Source organism: Manis javanica, chromosome 12, assembly GCF_040802235.1.
Source record: "Manis javanica isolate MJ-LG chromosome 12, MJ_LKY, whole genome shotgun sequence".
NCBI lineage: Eukaryota > Metazoa > Chordata > Mammalia > Pholidota > Manidae > Manis > Manis javanica.
This window is the reverse complement of record NC_133167.1, coordinates 90,053,762-90,075,740: the sequence shown is the minus strand read 5'-3', so window position 1 is coordinate 90,075,740 and position 21,979 is coordinate 90,053,762. Positions and strand designations below refer to the sequence as shown.

General features: G+C 37.1%; 1 protein-coding gene across 12 annotated transcripts in view; it reads left to right on the top strand.

Annotated features, from left to right (window-relative positions):
* Window positions 1-21,979, top strand: part of NRG1 (neuregulin 1) — a 988,266-nt gene that overhangs the window by 921,042 nt on the left and 45,245 nt on the right. The window contains exon 1 of one of the 12 annotated variants that reach the window (XM_073219033.1): window positions 368-650. The exons of the other annotated variants lie outside the window; for them this stretch is intronic. The gene's annotated coding sequence lies outside the window, so the exon portion shown is untranslated. Of the gene's footprint in view, window positions 1-367; window positions 651-21,979 lie in introns of those variants that run through there. 12 annotated transcript variants of the gene reach the window in all.

Below are 21,979 nucleotides of genomic sequence, written 5' to 3'. Positions count from 1 at the left end.
AGGCAGAAATGTTCCCTGTGGGATTAAAAAAACAGAACTCTGACAATCACAAATCATTTGAGAGAAAGTTGGACAACTAGATACTTAGTGTGATGTTGGGTGGTGCCACTCTACAGGGCAGGTAAGGATCTCCAGATTCATAAAATGCCATGTGATCAGAAGCATAGTACTCCTTTTTGCTAATACAAATAAGCACCACCTATTAAAAATAAGATGCTTACAAATTAGAGTATGTCAATAAAAGGAGGAAGCAAAATATGGGGTGTCCCATGATTACCAAAGTATAATTCCAAATAAGGATATGATCAAACAACTCAAAGCAGGCCAAGATTGAAGGAAAGGAATGGTTACATTATTTTAAGCCAGTGTCTGGATACTAAAAATCAGACTGCCGAGTCAAAGTGACCACAAAATTAGATGATTTTGACCCAAAAGAATGCATTAGCCTCCTTTCCAAGAGTGTTTGCCAGCTTTCCATTTCTGTCTTTCCCCTCTTCTTCCCAGCTCCAGGTGGGAAAGAAGATCGCTTTCCATTTGTTTTGTTTTGAAGAGAGAGCTTTATGTCACTGAGCTGTACTGTGCAGGAAACTATTCCTGTCAAAACCAGCAGTCTCAGAGAGACAGCGCGGAATGACCAAACTACTCACATGGTAGGAAAGCTTTCCCAAGGATTCAGTCATGTTGGATGATGTCATGATTCTCTTCACTTTCAAAGTTCTTTATTTACTTTAGAGAAGGGGAAAAATGCACATACATATGTAAGTGGTAGAAATCTACATTTCTCTTTCTTTAGTGAAAAAAACAGCATAACGCTGTTCAGGTGAAATCCCTCCGTACTTTCTCAAGTTGCTTTCACTGACATTTAACTCCTCCATCAGCAGCCACCTCTCGAATGGTCCACGCATACCGAAGAACATGGAAGCCTTGAAAATTAGCATTGTTTCAGAAACACTGATTATATGAAGGAGCCTCAAAAATTGTCCTTCTTTTACCTTAAAAAAACTTTTTTTCACCAATTCATTGAAGATGGGAGGTAATAAAGGCTCATGATTCTTTTCCCAGAACCTTAAAATGCAGTTATAATCCATCTTTAAGGATTGTGTCATATGCCTGCGTTGTGTACATGATGTTGTCAGTTCATAGAGTGAAATTTCTGTAAATGTAAAATTGGATGGATGTGGCCAGCAATTCCACCTGTAGACCCACTCTATTGTTATAATTAAGCATTTGAGCTGAAAGAACAAGTTCTTCATGAGAAGTGGATTGAAAAAAATTGAAGTCTTACACATGGGCTCTGCTTGTGTCCATCTATTCTGTTGAAGAATTACTAGGGCTGCCAGAGGAGGTGGCCCTGACTAGCCTTCACTCTAAGCTTGGCCAGCCTATATAGTTTTCATAGTGGATAATTCAGAGAAGCTCTCAGCTTAATTATTAAGTGTTTCCTACTTTATATCCAAAGTTAACTATTCATTTTTGGCATGAGCAAATCAAAGGATTGTTCTGTGCCAATGCTTCTTTCTTTGTTTTATAGGTAAGAATTTGAAAAAACTTTCTTATAGGCTGATATGATGATGTTGAACTACCCTTAAGTGTCAACACTTTTTCCTGGAGCTGATACAGTCCTCCAGAATAAATGCACACTGCAGTAGAATTTCAATTCACTCATAGGACTCCAAAAAATACATATAAAGCATTGATTAAATTTAGAACTGAAGAAGGGGCCTATTCCCAACCTATAAACGTGCGAGCTAGAAGTGGTTAGTTTATAGCAATAGGAGACCAATCAAAATACATGGCAGAGTAAAACTGTATTACAAAAATAAATTGCAAAAGCAGATAAGATTTTCATAAATCAGGGAAATATGGCTCTCTTTCTTTTATAGCATCTGAATTATGGCTTAAGCTTATTACAAATTAGAAAAACAAATTTCAGTGCGGTCCCTGAGACCTCAGTATAATAATGGAGCAATCTGTGAGTCATCAATGTGCTGAAAAGATAATAGCGATTTTCAGTGAGTAAACACATAAGTAAAGCACATAGAATGAATTTGCTTTTTTATATAGCATTCAAGGAACAGCTGGAAAATGCAAGAAAGTGGAGGAGTGAAAGATCAAGAACTACAGATTGGTGATTCAGCTGTAGGAGAAGTTCATTACTGTAGAGTTATGAGAACAGACGTGCTCGTTTAGCTCTCGGGGGTCTGTATGGTAATGTGCCACATTCCAGCAAGGCCACTGTAAGACATAAGCACACCTCTAAGGTGTTACAGTAGCAGTTCTGCCTTGTCTCTGATGGCACTAGAGAGAAAACCCAGATGGTAGAAAGTCTTAGGAAATAAGGGGCCCATAAAGAGCCCCTGAACATCTATAATAAGGGATAATGACAAATAAAGGCCTAGGAAGAAGTCAGCTGGAATGCTGGGTAAGGAAGCAAAGGCCCGCACTTCAGTTTAATCCAGGACAGCCTTTGCAGAAGGCTGACTCCACTTTCCCAAGGCTTGTTTCAGAGACTTTCTAGCCTCTCCTTTTTAGACATGGAAGCAAGATGATAAAAATACCCTCCCTATAGCTGTTATTTGGGTTTGAGTTTTCACAGAATTATTCCAATCTTGGAACTAGGATTGATTTCCAGAAGGCATTGTATCTCACCTCAACCTTCAGACAGGACTTTGCTTGATAGACCTAAGAAGTATATTACCTGCATCATCTATTCACAAATAAGGCATGAACCTTCCTGGGAGAACTGCCACAGCTGCCTTTAGAAATGCTTCTATTGAGAAACACCCTCAACCTAATTCATAGTTATTTTGCCAAATATATTTAAATGTCTGAAATAAATGACACACAGTCTCTCTGTTTCATCTGTGAATTTATATTCAGAATCCTACTTCTGTGAGTGGATTTGTCCTGTGGTCAATTAGCTTGAAGGTGTCTATGAGTAATGTTGCATGGATGAGACCACAGTGCAAGTGTACCTCTGCCTTTAATTAAGTAATTGTTAAAAATGAAACTTACCCACTTCCTCCTATTCTGTAGTTGACAGTGATTGAGGGGCTTGGTGTGCCCATGGTGGCACAAAACTGGAATCAGTAAATGCGAGCAGTTGTCAGACCCAGATTCTGATTAGTTAAACAGCTTGCCTGTCATGATTAATGCAGTTGTAAGAATGAAATCTACTTTCCCAGAGAAGTCAGAAGAGGGCCTTTAATGGAATAGAATTATGTGACAGTTGTCCGATTGTGTGAACCATCTTTGAACTTAGTCAAATGTGGATGTCATTTAATATTGGAACTTCACAAAAGAATGGAAAGATGACCTGAATGGAAAAGAACAAAAATTTCAAGTTTACTTTATATTTTTTATGTCACCACATTTATGGGATTAGTGCAGCTTTTGAGATTATCCTTTTAGTTTCTTGCCTTTTGTTGTCTGGAGCCATCTTTTCTCTCAAAATGCGCTAATATGAATAGTGTTTCAAATTTGCTGTAATGCCAATATCATTTCAGTGATATACGGGTTTAGTTACCAACAGGACAAAGAAGTGTACAAGAAAACATTCAAATGCACATATCTACCCTTCTAAGGATTTAATAATTGAAGGTATTAAACAAAAATAAATTTTATGGACTTTTTTGGAATATAAGTCACATAACATAAAATTCACCCTTTCAAAGCACACAATTCATTGTTAGTATATTCACAGTTGTGCAACCTCTCCTTACTATCTAATCCCAGAAGATTCCATCACCCCAAAGCAAACCTCATACCCATTAGTGATCACTTCCCTCTTTCCCCTCCCCTGAGGTAGTCAATTTATTTTTGAAGCAGGTGTACCGATTAGAACTCTGCATCTGTCTTCTGTGTTTCTGGCTACAAAAATTACATGAATTTTATGAATTCAAAATGATTCCAAATATATAGGTGTATATAATTTATTAAATGGTTTTCCTTTCATTTTTAATGATATGAAATAATGAGTAAAGAAATATTTGCATGTGTATAATTGATTAAATAAATTTAGCAATGTTGAGTGAAATGAAAGAGCTAAATGAATGCTTTTATCTCACTCAAAATTGATGTAAGAAGAAAATGAAATTATCTACATATGCTAAGGATAAATCCTTTTAAATAAATAAATTACTTACCTTTCTACTAGTGTATGAACTATTATATTCATTGTATAATCATATAATAGAACTTTGATCAGAATTACTTTTTTCAAATGTGCATCCTGTTTCATTTATTGAACAAATACTTTCTTTTCACCACAAACACAATAAACCCTTGCTCCATTCACCTCTGCCGACTGGTGCCTTAGATTCCATCCGGCCCATCAGCTGAGAGAAGTAAGTCTATCTCTGTCAACAGAAGGACTTGGTAGGTTGTTTGATAAGGTAAATAGGAGCATATATACCCCACACATTTTCAAATAACAAAGGACCACTGCAGTGTAGGACTGTGCATGTTCTTGCTCACCCTCCTCAAGTCCCTCCCCGCCCTTTAGAGCCTAGCCTCGCTGACCTGCATTCACTTCCTGGAACTGGCCAGGCTCTTGCCTGCCTGTAGAAATCTTCCAACAAGTCTTCTCTGAAAATCTAAAACCAGTCCACCACCCACCTTCCACCTCCCCAACCACCCAGCCCTCTGCTTACTTAGTTAACTTCAAATCCCAGCTCAAGGTATATCCCCTGGGAAGCCTTTTTTCAGCTTTCCAGGGGAAGTCACACCCTCCCTGTTAGTGTCTTCAGAGTCCCTGATTTTTACAAGTAATATTCATGATCCTATACTAATTTTCTCTGTTTTTCAAGATATAACAAAGAATAAAAAGTACTGGCTTAAGTGTGTAACACACACATACACTGACATACTCACTATGTGTGTATATTAATGATCCAGTCTTTTTAGAAAAATCTACATTTTGGATTTTCCATTAAGTCAGAACTCATTTCCTTTTGAGAATTCAGAACTATGTGTTTTCCCAGGTTGGTATCTGTGAGATTCATTCCCTGTATTTAAATCAAGAGGCAAGAATGCCAGAATGATGGCTTGTCAGTAATGGCCAGTTTTCACTATTTATTAAAAAAAAAAAACAGCATCTTTCTCTCAGAAGAATGACAATTCAGTGATAGAGGGCCATAAAACCTGAAGGGCCAGCATATGTGTAAGTGATTTTAAAATATTCGTTTTTGTGGTCTCCAGTCAGCTTGAGTAATTCTGAATTTTTCAAAAGGTTTTACATCTCACTACACCCCTGATTTCTCAACTTACTAAAATCTATTTTGAAGTAGGCAAAGCCGTTAGAAAAAGAATGTACTCAACTAAAAGGTGGTTCACTTTGCTCAACTTAACAAATAAACTGATAAAAATCACATATTTTTTATCAATTATCATTTCTGGTGTGTGAATATATTTTTACCCTGCTTCCTTCCAAGAAGGACTTAAGGTATTCTAACTGTCCAACATTCATTTGCTTGAACAAAAGAAAATGTGAATGGCATGCCTTCTAAAAAGAGAGACCTACTTGAATTGAATCTCTTCCAAGTGAATTTGGAAGTCCATCACCTGGCATGGGATACTAAAATCATAAGATTACATAAGTGGCAGTTCCTTGAGGTCTCATCACAAATTAAACCAACGTGCTAGAAATTATATTTTCTCATTTTCCAAAAATCAAATATGTTTCTAGGATGACTTGTTTGTAAGACTGACAGCTTCTTATCATTGAGACTTGGCTCGCACACCTAATATCAAAAATAGAAAACATTTGAAATATTTTTTCTGTGATAGGAATAAAAGTAACTTAAACCAACAACAAAAATCTTTAAGAAGTGGACATGTAAGGAAAGCGTGTCCCAAGTGCCATCTTTAAGGCATCGATCAGGCTCTGCCCACACCTAAAAAGGGACATGCATCACTCTCTCTTACTTCTCTCAGGAAGCTTGTGGGAAAACATGTGGACTTTTGAGAAGCGTGTTGTTCTAAGGTCAAATGTGCCTAATGGTCACACACGAAATCATGCACATATGAAAATCAAGTGAACTTCCTGAAACACACAGCAACTTGTTTTGGACATTTGTGTTTGTAGAGATGAGCTTTCAAAGGAGAATAGATTATTTGGATGTTCTGAGTGACTGTGGATTTTCACTTGCAAAATTATCCCTCAGCTCTTGGAACTTGAGGAAGGGAGGAATCAAGAATAGGAAGTGGACTATAAAGTTGCTTAGACCATTTTAATTTGTCTTACAATCCTATTTTTCTCTTTTTATTTTTTCCTCTCTCTAATGGCTGGGTTTTTCCGACAGTAATGCCAGCAAGCATACAAATTGCCAAATGTACCCTAAAAGTGCAATTTTGTTGTAGTTTGATGTTGCTTTTCTTTGAATCAGAGGTTTAACTGGGTAGTATTTATTTATATTTTTATTTGTTTACCAAAACATTTTATATGTGGGTTTCCCAAGTCGTGGTGCTTATGTCAAGGTGTTAAAGGATGACAGGAATTCAAAGTTCGAATTAGAAGACTGTAGAGGCATTCCCACCTCTTCAGCTTTATCAGGTGGCCCCGAAGCCCTAGAGGGCTTAGAGTCAGTTAGAGCCTCAACAAACCATACAGACTAGGGAGGGCGTGGCCCTGAGTCCTTTGGAGTTCTTAAATTTTCTCGTCTTCTTGGTAGTCCTGTAGTGGGACTGAATACTGTAATAAATACTAACAATTTTAAAGCAGCCTTTCATCTGTTTCATTTCCCGAATACTCTGAAAAGCGCTTTGATCTCTTTTGCCCCGCGATACCATAGAACTGTTTGTTCTGTTGATGATTTTTAAAATTTGTATTATTCTCACAAATAATTGATCTGGCCTATAATGCCATAATTATGACTTACATGCAAAGTAATACAATTATTCTGATTCCTAGACTTTCCTAGTGTGACCTGGGACATCAGATCGGAAGACAGAAAATCAATAACAGGATCAGGATAAAATTAGTCTTCTTCCTCCTAATAATAAAAAGCCAAAGAAACATGTTATGCTCATGAAAGAACAAGCAGAGGCACCTTCCCAGTTTAGTATTCTTCACTGGACATCTGTTACCCATCTCCAAAAAAATAGGAAGGGGCATGTGGCAGAAGAAAACTGAATATTTCACCAGCTGAATATCAGTTGTGTATCTTTAAAGTAGCAATCCTACTTGGTGTAAGAAGAATATTTGCTAACACATAAACATATATGAACAAATCTCACAACATAAAGAAATATACCTCTCTTCCATTTTTCTTCTAAAATACTTTCTTTGAAGACATTGGGGATTGATAGGGACTCTTGACAGGCAGTTCAGAATGCATTTTTTCCATGCCTTTTTTGATAAATTAGTGGGTAAAGAAAATATAACTTATTTTCTTCTGTTCAGTCTGTTCACAGGAAGGAAAATATAGAAATGGAGATCTTTTACACATAGGACATGGCTTTTTGAACAACAATAATAAACAAGCTATTTTAAATATGTAGCACCAACAGAGGAAAATTTTGCCAAGTATTTGGAATAAAAGTAATCACACAACTTCAGGTTTATGCTCTGTTCTTTAATTTGGGGGCTTTAAAGAGAATTCCTGGTAAAACACCAATTCTTTTCACCGAGGTGGTGTTATAACACATTCAACATTTGAGCAAGTGAGGCCCTCTCTAGGGACATGCTAGATCTGTGCAGCAGGGACTCCTGGTAAGACTCCTGGGCCCTCCGACTCCTCTGCATGTGCTGGTTGCAGTACACTGATTAATTTGAGTTGCCATCAGCAAAAATGGAATATGCTCTTTCTAGAGCAGAGCTGTGGCCCTTCAGTACCAAAGAATGATTCAGAGGAAATGAGTTAATTTACAAATTGCCAGTTGCCCAGCCGCCATCTTAGCAGAGGAATGGTGTGTGCACGGTGTGCAAAAAAGAATGTTTTCCTTATTTTTGTCTCCCAATCCCTGATCTCCCATTACTCTCTGGGGAGGCAGTAAAAGTGGATGGTGGGGGACATAGTAAATAAAAAGTGTGACAGAGAGGTGAACTGATTGTGATTCGTTGAGCTGCATGGAATGACTTTAGAGTTGAATCTTCAAAGTGCTCATTTCTTTTTTCCAAGGGTCTACGTATAATACGGATGTTTTTGTTTGAGAATTGGTGATATGATCAGGCCTAAATAAGTCTTCTGAAGTTCACTGAATTGTGGAAGTAGCCTTACAGAGGACACGTGAGGGCACTTTTGTAGAATGGACAGGAAGATTCATCTGTATGCCACATACAAAGTTAGAAAACAAGTAGTCACATGTTTTAGGATAAGACAGTTGTAAAATAAACAAACACAAGAGGTAGTTCAAAATCTCTATTAAAAGACAAGCTCCAATTTCCCAACTCCCAAATCAGCTTAGGATTTGAGAAAAAATGAGTGAATGTTACTGACATTTCTGTACAGTCAGTCTGATTATTCCTTGTTCTGTTTTGCCACTATTGCATGAAATGAGTGGAACATGTTCAAGAGTGTCTGCTTGAAAAACATCACTAAACTATAGTGTTCTTCAAGCCACAGTGCAAACCAGCTCCTATTTATCATTTACAGGCAGGTTTTATTGGCCCTGGTACATTAAGTCTCCCCACCCCCATTCATCTGCTGATGGCTAATAAAAGCTATAGGAAGTCTCATCAATGAAATTAGTAACCTACAGGGACAGAGATGCAGTTAATGCCTGTCATTCTAGATTTGTGATCATGGGGCTATGCTTTTTATGACCATTGAAAATATTGGCTTGGCTTAATAGAATGTAGTTGTTTCTATTAAATGTATTTTAAAATTCTGAACACAAAAATACTCTGTGGTAGCCAGATGAATTTTTTTTAATTTAATAAAACATAGCTTTTACATACAGCAATCAGCATGTGATAACTGACCACATATTTTAACTGGTTTCTGCTGTGCTTAACAAAAACTGCTAACATGGCAAAAAATGTTTTGCTTTAGAGGTTTATAGAGGTAGAAAATATTAGGTATTTTTCCACTTCGAGGGGGATTGCCTCTTGATCTGCTCTTTATTTCCTGCCCCAATGTACACCAGTTACAAGTTGATGAATTAGAATCAAGATGCTTCAAATTAAGGGTAAGATTTAGCATTTGTGATCTATAAAATCATGCCAGAACTTTCTTAAATATGAAAATTGTTGAGTTTAGCCCAAACCACCAGCATTGCTGATACATTGTCCAGTCCTCTTCTTAAAATCATAGAACCTCAAAGTTTGCAATCTTGAAAGCTGTGAAGTCCACCCTGCCCCTCATTGCAGTGATTCCCACTGAACAACAATGGTTAACCAGTCTACACTTTCTTTAGTTACAAGAAAATGCCCAACCTACCACAGCTTACCATTTTATTTTGTTACCATTTTGTCTTTGTTCTGCTCTACAAAGTTTTTCATATATTCAACTGGAAATTGGTATTCCTGTAATTTCCATTAATTGAACCCAGTTTCTACCCCTTAAATACATAAACATTCCCCATGTCCAACTTTGATATATTTGAAGACCAATACTGTTTCTCTAGATTCTTTGGTGACAAATACTGATTTCATCTACCTTCTTCATAGGGTAAAATGTGAGCCTCCTAACCAAGCAGATCTCTGTCCTCTGAGCAAGTTCCATTTTGCTAATGTTCTTTGTCCTCTTTTCTGTCTGTGGCATATGCACGGTGGCTAAGTGACATGCAGACACAATGACCGAGCTCTTCCACCTCTTCTTCTGGACCTCCCCTTCAGGGAGCCGGCTAGGAGAATGGGGAGCATGTAGTTTGAAAAGTTGTCTCTGCACTTTTCATCTTCTTCCCTTTAGTCCACAGCACGTGGGAATTATCTTCTACTCTGTAGCTTTTGTGCTGAGGCCATAGCAGTTCTGCTGCAAGTTCTGCCAAATTTGGGGACCCCAGATGTGCTTTTATCTCCATAATGTACTGAGACCTATAGATATGGAATATTGACTTGAAGAATTTGTGCAGAATTTATCCCTGGATTGCTTAAAGCCCAGAAATAAGCCTTTCCATTGAAAAGTGTTATTGCCCCTAAGTTATTATTGCCTTTGGACTTGAATTCTGAGACCAACAGAACAGTGGTAACAGGGTATGTGTCGGAGCTGGATAGATTTTAGCTTGTAGTTTTAATTTGAAAGCTTCCCCCACCCTTTTTGGTTCAATCACAGCAGAAATGGAGTGGAAATCCCTGAAATATATTAACAATATAGGAGTATAGTTCTAATCTTTTGGCCAATTTGATAAAACCAGTTTCAGGACTGAATGAAAAAAATACCACCCCATGGTTTGTTTTTATGACTATATGTGTGTGTGTGTGTTTGAGTGATTGTACATCCTCTTAGCAAAGGAAATACTTAAAAGGTTATACTCATCAATTACAGGATACTCAGTCAATTTGAATTTCTGATAAACAGTGCAAAATTTGTCAGTTTAAATATGTCCCAGATATTGCATGGGGCATACTTACACTAAAAAGTATTCGTTATGTACAGAGAATTCAAATTTAATTGGGCATCCTATTTTTTTATTTGCTAAGTCCGGCAGTGCTGCTGTCAGGTAGAGCGTGACAGCTAGTGAATGTTGGTCAAGCAAGGGAACTGTACTCTTCCTAGAGAAGGAATCTGAGCCCTGCTTTGGTAGGTTATCTTTCATCCTTTAAGAAATGAGGACTACTGATCATTAAACGGCAGAAGGAGTCTGATTCCCTTCTCGTGAAACCCACGCTGCCAGGAGGCCGGGGCCAGACGAGGGGCCAGCATTAGGACTTCCCTTGCGTAGGGGCTGTGGCTGGCCCAGACAGATGGTTTTACAAAGTGATCAGGAGTGGAAGGAGCCAGAGGACCAGGGAAAATGATGAAGAGGAGAGTGTGGTCCCAGCCAGAAATATCACATTTATCATTAAAGGCAAAAGGTTTAGTCCTAGGCTGTAAGTTAGAGAAAATGGAAGAAAGAATGGAGCTCTTTCAGGAACCCAAACAGGTAGGGGGTGGGGGGAATGGACAGGACTGGAGAGGACTGGCCCGAGTTTAAGCCACAGGGATGGAGTAGATACCAATGGATGAAAAGGACGTAAACCAGCTTAGGAGGAGTTGGCTTCCAAAGAGATGAGGTAGCAAAATGAGATAAACTGAACTGATAAAAATGATCCAAACCAAGGTTTTGATACCTATACCAGTTTCACAACTGCTAGATCTGTGTGTCTAATGGATCTAAGCTGATAGCAGAGGAGTATCACGAAGACTGAAGGTTTGTACTGTCAGGGAGAAGCCTACCCATCATGGATGAAACCTTTGCTGAAGATTTTCAAATGTTAACTGTATTTACAAGTAGATCGTATGCAGGCATAGACAAATTTATATCTCCTCTAATTTATCTTTCTGCTATTGGATAAATGGGACTTGTAAGGATCTGGGTAGATGAAGAAAAAAAATATACAGCTTTCTTATTTTATCTAAGACACTGTGTGATACGCTGCACAGCAAGTCAAATGGAATAATTGTAGCATAGTGCCTGGGAAAAGGCTTCTATGTGTATGACGACTGATTTGCTTTTATTTTTAAGTTAATCCTGAAAATTAAAAACTATAAGAAGGGTGTATGTGCAGGTTGTGTGTATTGTCATTTCCCAAGATTATAGAATTATAAAATAATAGTAATTTATTTTAAGGAAAATTTGACCAACATTTTTCACTTAGGAATATTAGTTAGCCTTTAATTATGACAAACATTGCAGATCCTCAAAAAGGTTTTTAAAATTCCTTTGTAGTAATCCTTGAGACCTGGGGATTGAAGTCATAAGGAAGGTTGGTGGTTTTCTTTCATAATTTTAAATTTTCTCAAATAATATTTCATCAAATACTACTCTTATATAATTTGACTCACAGTCAAAATTAATCCTATAGAATGGGATTTCAATAGAAAGAAAACTTTAGAAATGAATCTTTTTGTTTCCTTGCAGATAAGTGCTATTTAATTGTTAGCAAAGTTAATATAATTTCAATTATGTAGAAAGTTTGCAAAGTCCTATTGTGAAGCCAACTTTTTATTTATTTTATCCCAATATTATTTGAATATTCTAGAAAAGTAAAAAGCAATCCATATGCAGAGAAAGCAATACGTTTAAGAGAAATGTGCATTCTGTGCTTGGATGCAATGCTTATTTATCACTTGATAAATGGTACTTTTAATTCAGATAATTAGAGTCATTCATAACCAGTTATTAAATATAACACACTTACTTTTCTATTTCTATAAAATAAACATGCACTGTTATATTTGTATTGATTAGTAGTAGTAGTAAAATATTACCTAAAATCAGTAATAATAATGTCCTAGAGTAAGAAAGAGTTAGATTCTCTTTCTAATCTTTTGCCATATTCTTGAAAGACAGGAAGAACAAAAGAATAGCAAAGTGCTTCCTCAAAACTGTTTTCAGAGCAATTCAGAAGATAAGGAAAAAATTAGATTGTTTCAAATTTAATGTGAAATAAAGTGATACCTTTGTTCAGGCAGTAACACATATTTATGATTTATGGCCAACAATATTTAGAATTACATGAATGCATTTCTGTACTAAATGTTGTTAAAATAATTCAAATCTGAATCTCCCACTCAAAGTTATATTACATAAAAGATTTAAGTACAACCCCCTCGTGCTTTGAAACTATGCACATCAAAACAAACAAGCACATGATTAAAAATCTAAAAGTTCGTGGTATTTGTGTTGTCTCTTGTAGAAGGAATGCGATTTTTGTTAAAATAAGTCATTGCTGCATCTGCCTTTCCGAAGATTGAGTTTCCATATTAAGAAATGCTGGCCCAGGCTTAAAAACAAGATATACCTAAGACAGTTAAGTATTTTTCTTCTCTCAGTAAAAAAGGAAAAAGCTGGAGGAGACCCTCTTCTCTGCCTTCCTCCCTACCACCAGCTTCTGAAATTATAGATAGAAAATGTTCCGGTTTTTTAAGCTCTGGGGCACCTTTTAAATAAAATAATATTTCATCATCATAGGTAATCTGTAAAACATAGTGACATTATTGATTAAAAAAACTCCTAGAGGTTAAAATCACCCTTATTATACTTAGATACTATAAAGAAAAAAAATCCTCAACAAGATTTCATTTCCTAATTGAGATTATTTTATTTTACGATCTGCCATAAATTTGGAGAAAGTTCTTAAATGTTCTAATATTTGTTTCTTTATGAATAGAAAACTTCAGAGTAAGTTTCTTTAGACAGATTATTGGTAAAGGCATCTGAAACAAAGTAAAAATAATGAAGAGAAGGGAATAGCTTTTTCTCTAATTTTTAATGGAATCATGATATTGAATATTCTGAATTATAGAAGTCAAAGGCCTTGTAGTGCCTAACCCTCAGATGAAGAATTCTTAACTGGAGATCCATGGAATCACTATGAATTGGCCTCAGAGGAGAGGGGGCCGTGAACCCCCAAAACTGTATGCTAGTTTTTATTTGCATGTAAACAAAAATCCGTAACATTCTCCAGATAGGAACCACCATTTAAAATTCTCAAAATACTTGAATGGTATCTTGGAGAGCATAAGAACTTTGTAATCAGAGATCTGAATTTGAATCTAAACTGCAGTTTTCCATCTGTAGGACCTTGGCAAATTCCTTGATCTCCCTGAGATGTTTACTCTCTGATAAGTGGGGGAAATAATAGAGAATTTACAGGTTATTATGGGAATTTTATGAGGTCATGTCTATTTTTCACTTGCATGTTGAGGTTGCTCAAGAATTGCTCTTTCCTTTCCCTCAGCATCTTTCCTCAGAAGTGATAGAAGTACTTAGCTAAAGCAACTAAGTGTTAAACTGAGGTTTTCTTCTCTGTTGCTTTTATCACATGTGGGTGTATCTAAGACTGCCTATTGGAGTCAGTTCTCCAAGGCAGCCTTGAGCTGTGGATTTTGTAATGGAAAGCAACCATGTTAACTGCAGTATGGTCCAGGGTGATATTTGACACTTACTTGATTATTTTTTAATAAAGAAATTTAGTTATTGCCTTTGCTTTTTATTATGGAAGAAAACAGGAATGTTGACCGGAGATTTCCTTTCTACCTTCAAAAGCTTTTCTCAAGGACATTAAGTACTCTCTTCCTAATTACTTTTTATTGATTTCTTGACATTTCTGCTCAACATTGACTGCTTAATTTCAGGAAACAAAGGATGCTAAGCTAAAATGTCAGTGGTGCATTGGGAAATGCAAAGCTCAATATTTTAGTCATGTCTCTTGCACACTTACAATAGGCTTGCTATGTGCCTCACCTGTCTTATCTTGCCACAGAAATAAATCCAAAATTGTATGATTCTCATATTTCTCCCACAGCTGTCACTTACTTAAACAAATCTATGATTTCCCCAGCAATATCTGAAATTTTAAATAAGGCTTGGCATGGCCAACTGAATAAAAATTGGTAAAAAAAAAAAAAAGAATCTAGTGAATTAATAAATAGAGAAGAGGCTGAGGAAAATCAAGCAACTCAACTCTATATTGTGCATTCTTACTCCAATTTGCAGTCACTTGCCATTAGTAAACACTGTAATTGTATCAGCTACTCCATGATTTATAGCATTTGTTTTGTAGGGTTGAATATGTAAAGCCAGTGTGATGAAGTGATCCTTATGTGTAACCTAATGAAAAGAAAGCTATCCTCTGTTAGCTGTTTAGAATAGCCTGTTTTGTATGAGCTACTTGTTGAAATCGCCTGGTTCTCAGGATTTGACTTTCTGATAGGGCTGCTGCCACAGGACCCATTTTTAAAACCTTTATGGGTGACTTATCTGTTGCATGAAAATAAGGTTCCACAAAATTACCAGTCAACAAAATAAGCCTAATTTCAAATGTCACCAGAGATAATTTTTCATTTTGTATAATTTATCCACATCATGTATAGATAGAAGTCTGTTTTTCCTCCCTCTCTCTCTTTTTCTCTCTGTCTTTTTGCTGAGTTCAATCAGCTTTTAAAAGGTCTAGTGATATTAATATTGCATCGAGGTCAAAGATCTTATGCAAATATTAAATTTTATGTAGGCATCATAACTAAATTTAGCTTTTCATTTGGAATATAGTTCCTGCTGCCATAACTTCCCAGTGATGTTGATAACTCAGCATATTTATATTTGTGTGTGCATTTATAATATGTACATGCATAATCTATCTTTGGCTTTATAAAGAAACAAATGAGGTCGTTTTTTTAACTTCGAGGTGATTAATAAATGAAAATGGGTGAAATAGGTGCAGTGGGAATGAATTAGTGAGAATGTATGACATCTTAATCTGGGTGATGGTTATATGAGCGTAACACATATTGAAATTCATCAAGCTGTACACTAAGATCTGTGTGTTTTATTACATAAAAAATTAAATTATTTTTCTAAAAATAATTGTGAAAAGGAAAATGAGGATAATCCGAATGGAGGTTAAATAGAACCCATTACAAGACTGTAGCACTGAATGGTCACATCATTGAATTTCTGATAATTTTTGTAGTTTAGACTGAAATACTTAGGATCGGGTTTTCTAATTCCTAGGAAAACCTAACGGAAAAGATAACCATTTTATTTTGAAACAGACAACAGAATACTAGGAAATGTGGACTGAGCATTCGCTCTGAGTCTAAGACTAAACTAGTATCAATTTGACTTAACATTGACCTCCTGTCTCTGCTAAGAAAGCAAATTGAAAAGTATTATTTTAAGTCTCATTCCCTGAAATACAGTTTATAAATGTAGGGAAGTATTCAGAAAGTGATACTTTCTGGAAGGTGAAAGAATATGGCTCCTCCAGGAGCCTGTGGAAAGGATATTGTTCTTTGTTTTTAACTACAAGGCCACATATGTAGCTGGGAACGAAGGCGTCACGGGATGGAATGCTGTAGTGGACAGACTATGGGCCTTGTGGTCAGCCTGCCTTCAGATTCCTCTCTACATTATGTATTATACTGAGAACATAGGCACCTACCCTCCTCTTTCAGCCTCAGCTTCTTCATCTGTGAAAAGGGTAAAAGGTTATCTGTTTCTTAGGACTAGAATATGTGGCACACTGTAGATATTTAATGAATATCCATCTTCTTGTTTTTTGTTAAGAATTATACTGCCTTGACTATATAACTTTTGAGTTTGTTCAGCATTTATTTCTTCTTCAAAAAATGAAAAGGAACCAGAAAGAATAGAGGTAAAAGACAGGCCTTTACAATTTCCAGTGAACTTTATTAATGCCAGGTACCTTCTAGGTGAATATGATTTCTACTTCATAAGACAAGATTACTGCAGGAAGTGGTAAGAGTTTTTATGATATAAAGAGGAAGATGCTGAGGAAGCAAATACAGTATTCTGAGAACCCTTCCATCTTTGCAATCACAGAATGTCTTCTCTGCGTCTCCTTTCTTTTGAGCTTTTCCTTTACCTGCCTGGAAGATTACCTGAAAGCCTGAACATGGTCAAAAGCATGCCTAGTAGAGATGGTGATCGTGAGCATAGTTAATGGACTCTTTGGTGTTTAACGCTTAGCTTCATTGCGATATAATTTATGGTCTGTCCTATTCTAGAAATGTGACTATTAAAAATGGATAGATTGCTTCTATAATAAGAAAGGCAACAGAAGCATTATTGTATTACTAGAAAGATGGCATTACTTTTTAAGATTGCACACTAAGTAGGATGTTGGGCAGGAGAACCGTCCTGAGTCAGTAGTAAGCCTGACATGGACTCTTGTCTCTGAGCCAGGAATGGCTCTGATGGCTCAGTCTCCTCCATTTTATAGAAACCATACCCCAAACAGTACTCGTGTAGACCGTGTGAAAGGATCAATCAGGAGTCCTACTGACTTTCATGCTTCCGGGACAGAAAAGGGTAGTCTGTGTCACAGGTAATTATGAAAATCCAATTAAATTTGTTACAACCTTTTTTTCACTTTACAACTTATTTCCCTTGCAAGTGGTATATTTAGTAGGAATTGCCTATAAAGAGCCTATTAGCCTTATCTGGAAAGATAACCAGGCCTATGTGTTATTATTATTGTTGCTGTTTATATTATTTTGACAGAAGATGTTGGAGGTAAGGAATGAGAAAAGCATGATGTAGAATTTAGCTTTCTCTTCCTAGTGAGCAGCAACCATCCATGGTTTTTTTTTTCAACTTCTGAATAATTTTTAAGATACTTCTTTCTACTTTTAAATCATGCCTGGGGAATCAGAAGTGCTACAACATAGCAAGTTCTATATTTGGAGTCAGTACAGATCCATGTCAGCCTCACTAAAATGATTACTTCTCGTCTAAACTTTGAACGTGTCATTTTTACCTTATTAAGTCATCAGGTTTAGCTGAGACTGAATGTATATTCTCTCTGTTATTTTGATCATGACTGATCACTTCAGTCATGGCTAAGTCTTCAGTGCCAACCCTGACGATAGTGACGGATTCCATCTGTGTGGACCTCTGCTCCTGGTGCTCTGCTAAGAACAGATGGAACTTTGTTTTGACCACATGCTATGCCTGGTCACAGAGTTTCTTATAAAACAGAGAAAAAGTTTTAATAACATTTTATATATACTTCTTATCTTTGGGGCTGGATCATTCATGACTTCTTCAGTGGAGTTGCTGAGATGACTAGCAGTGCCATCTAGAGCATGGAGCCCTGGTGCCACAAGTCAGCAGGCGCCAACTCAATTCCTAGCTCAGTCACCTTCTCTCTTTTGACCCTTGCATATATACAGTTGACCCTTGAACGAAACAAAGGTCAGGGGCACTGACTGCTCACACAGTTGAAAATCCATGTATAAATGTTAACTTAGACAAAATTTAACTACCAACAGCCTACTATTGACCAGCTGCCTTACCAATAACGTAAACATTTGATTAACACATACTTTGTATGGTCTATGGATTGTATACTGTATTTTTACAATGAAGTCAGCTAGAAGAAAGAAAACGTTTTTCAAATAGTTGAAAATCTCAAAAAAGAAATAATTTTCCAATATATTTTTTGGAAAGAATCCACATATAAGTGGACCCATGCAGTTCAAACCCATGCTGTTCATGGGTCAACTGTACTTACCTTTCCTGTCTCTAGAAAGGGATTCCAGCAACAGAGGTTAAACTGCCCACTTAACAGATTACATTTCATTGGACTTTTTCAATTTCTGTAAGTTTACCTGTTGCTATGTTGCTATTATTATATTGAAACTGGACTTTACCAAAAATTGCAATTTTCCAGCCTGTCCACCCAAGGGCTATGGTGCATTCAACAGAACACAGCAAACTGACGAAAGTAACTTCCTTCAGCCTCAAAGGTCCTTCAAATTTTAGTCAAACCTCCTGTGACTGTCTATCTTTAATCCCTGATTGATAGTCTTACTCACATCACAGAACTGGCATCCCAGACCTTCCTGATAGAATTGAACTTCAGGTTGACTAAATCCCAAAAAGGGCTAACATTTCACAGAGCCAGCATCCTCCCCATTCTGTGCTTTTCTCCCATATTTCTACCATCAGATGAGTTTTTTTTTGTTTACTTTCTCCCTGGTATATATGGACAAAGGTGTTTTTTTAGTTTTGTGTGGCCAGCGTTTTCTGTGGATATATCACCATGGCTTTGCCAGTGCCTAGTTCTGACTTCAGAAGAAATATTTTGACACTTGACTTTCATTTATAATTTCCATCTGTTCATCCATGTGGTCTGCTTGCTCACCTTTGAACAACAAAAATTCATCATTTACAACTGAAATAATTCACAGAGAAAGTGGTCTTCAAATCCTGAAAGCAAACAGACACACAAATACAAAATGAAAACAGACAAACCCAGAAAAGGGCCAAGCAGATTTTGGGAGGCCTGCATTTGGCAGAGGGTAAAATTGAATTTAAAAATCTTTCAAGCATAATCCTCTGTTGTAGTAGCAATGTTAACCAATGAATTCATTTATATTCAGTCTGCTTCAGATTATATGTGACTTTATGAGGGACTAATATCAAAACAAACAAAAAGTCGAGAAAACAAGCATGGGGGAAAAATCATGGGATATCGTGCGCACCTTCCTGGCTGTAGGAAGGGGGCTTTGATTATAGGAGTGATAAAAGTTAGTTAAGGACCAAACAGCCTATGTCCTTACTTACCAATGACTCCTTTAGTTCCTGTCATTCTCCAAAAAAAAAAAAAAAACACTAAAGAATAAACATCAGCCTTTCAGTTAATGGGTGACAGAGTACAGTTTGATTTTTCAAGGAAAGGAAAGCCACAGTCTTACACACACACACACACACACACACACACACACACACACACCCAGAGTGTTCTGGCAGGTGGGGAATTAGCTCCCCATGCATGATGCTCAGGCCCAGTCCAGTGGCTGTGATAGATGCTTGTAGCTGTTTGACAGATTCTGATAACCTTTAAGTGGAGAACAGGATATGAAGGGGCAGTGTAGTATTGTTGAGTTCTTATAACATCTGTCTCATGGTTAAGATTCTTTTTTATTATCCACATTTAATTCTATGAGTGTGTGGTTTCTGTAAACAGTGACCCACTTCCCTGAGTTCTTACTTTGAGAAAAATTCAAGCATTAGAGTTCTTGGTATATAACATTAGGCATTCAGGTGCAGGGGAGAAGGGAGCATCTCAATAGAAAAGTCGTCCCTGTGACTGGTCTCTAGTAAGAGACAATTACATCTCTGGGTTTGAGCGTCCAACACACCAAAAAGGTATGTAATCAAGAAAAATCTCCTGCTCTTTTAAGAGAAGTGTTCATTTCAAAATTCTTCAGAAGTCCGGATTTCTTAAGGGGAAAGCCACAAACAGGCCTTTCTAAAGAATAGAGTCAGAGGTCTGGTTTCTTCTCATTAACAAGCTCTCTTTTGCCTCAGAAGGCCTTGCTTTCTGCCTAGAAATAGAACCAGATCACCTGTCCTCTGCGAACTCTCCCTGGATGGATTCAGATGCATAACTAACCCTGCATGTGTCTCCTTGTTAGGATAGCCACTGGATTGTATAGTTACTGAATTAAAAAATTCTCACTAGGTATTGGTGATGCCTATTTAACAGGTAATGCAAATTCCTACTAGACTTACCATTTGGTATTGCAAAGTGTGTGACTTCTTGAAAGCTTTTGAGTAAATGACAAATGTCAAGTGAAGATATTTGACTCCCCTCAGGAATTGTATGGGCATATGAGGAGTTAAATTGGCAGAGTGGATATGGCCTAGCATTTGGTTTTGTCCACCTTGAGTTTCAGGTGGCTTTGTAGCTGTGATTCCTTACAGCTAGTGTGCTAAACAGCCATGACTCCCTGCTTTAAGCTCTTTTCCAAATCAGTGTTTGGGTATAATGCACCTTAGTAATGGGTAGGAAGAACAAAGATCAATATTAAACACATACTTGCAGCATCTAAAAGAACAGCATATGTTTTCAAAGGGGAAGACCTCAGCCATTCTGAATTATTATAGCTCTATGAGCTGGAAGTATTTTATTAGTCCATATACACAGACAGATATATCACTACCAGGAAAAAAACTAATAAATTATAGCTAAGATCCTATGTGTTGACCTTCTTAATATTCCTTGTTTCTGGCAGTGCAGAGAATTAGCCACGCAAGCTTAGATAAGACCCTGACCTCTACTGTATCTTTTTTGTTTTACGATCTGCTTCAACCTGCTCTTTTTCAGTATAACCATAAGCAGGATGATTTCTGTTTTATCCAGCAATCAAATGATGTATAGTTATAAAACAGCTACACCAGATGATGACAGTAAGACACTGAACACATCGCTCCAGCTATTAAAAACTATGGTACACTTTGGGAAAAGAGTTCAAAGTATGCACCTGTCTGTTTCCTCTCCATTGAACAAGGTTTAATGCCAACAGTAGAAAAACAGGTGCCTGCTAGGTTTTAGTTAGAGGCCCAGAAATTTTTTTAAAAAGGGATTTTAAATTTAAAATAAAACCCCAAGGCTTTAAAGAAACCTTCTTTAGGCATTCTCACCTAAAAAGAAATATATGGTCTTTAGAGAAACAAGAACTATTATGAACTAAATATTATGGAAACACCTAGTCCTCTGAGGGACAAAGCAAGAAGTGTTCTTGAGGAGAAGCATTTAAAATTATGTGGGGTTTTTTGGAACCTGTTTATTCCTATTAAGATTGGTCATGTGTACGCAACAGTAACAGTATTTTTAAAAGTTGGATTTCCGTGTGTTATTTGGTTATGTCAAATATGTGCTGGGAACCTAAAAACTGCACATGCACGTTTAATCATGTTATAGAGGAGGATGTGTTGCCATTCTGATCAAGAACGCAGAACCAAGAGACTCCTGGGAGTTCTCAGAAAATATGGGCTGAAATTAGCCAAGTGTTGCACAGCAAGATTCATACATCCCAACGTGCTTTTACTACTTCATTCCTGGGTGTGCAGCCACCGTGGACCTCAGCGAGGAAAATGGAAACAGAATCTGGCTGGTTATGTCCACAGCCATCACACAAACCCAGAATTGCAGTAAATGGACTATATGATAGGTAGCAATCTGCAGTCCTGGGTTTGAGAGCTGCAGAGGTGCCATTCTAAGGAGTACTGTTCAGGTTTGTCATGTTACAGAGCCACTGATCAGAGAGGCCTGGCTTGAACCCAAACACTTGGGACATTGTGTCTATAGTGCCTAAACCCCATTTTTTTCCTGCATTTTTGTGGAGGCTCCTTGATGCAAAACACTGTAAGTTTAAATTACTCGAAATATTTATTAGAAATCATTTCCTACCATGAAGACATGTCCATAACTTTTGGATCATCACTGCCTTGATCATCTGCGTAGCTTGTAAGTTCAAGCCAACTATGGTACCGTCTCTTCTAAATGGGTTCCTTTGTGTCAATGTAAACGTGGTATAGTCAAACTAGGAAAGCATCGTCACATAGACTTGGCAGTGACCTA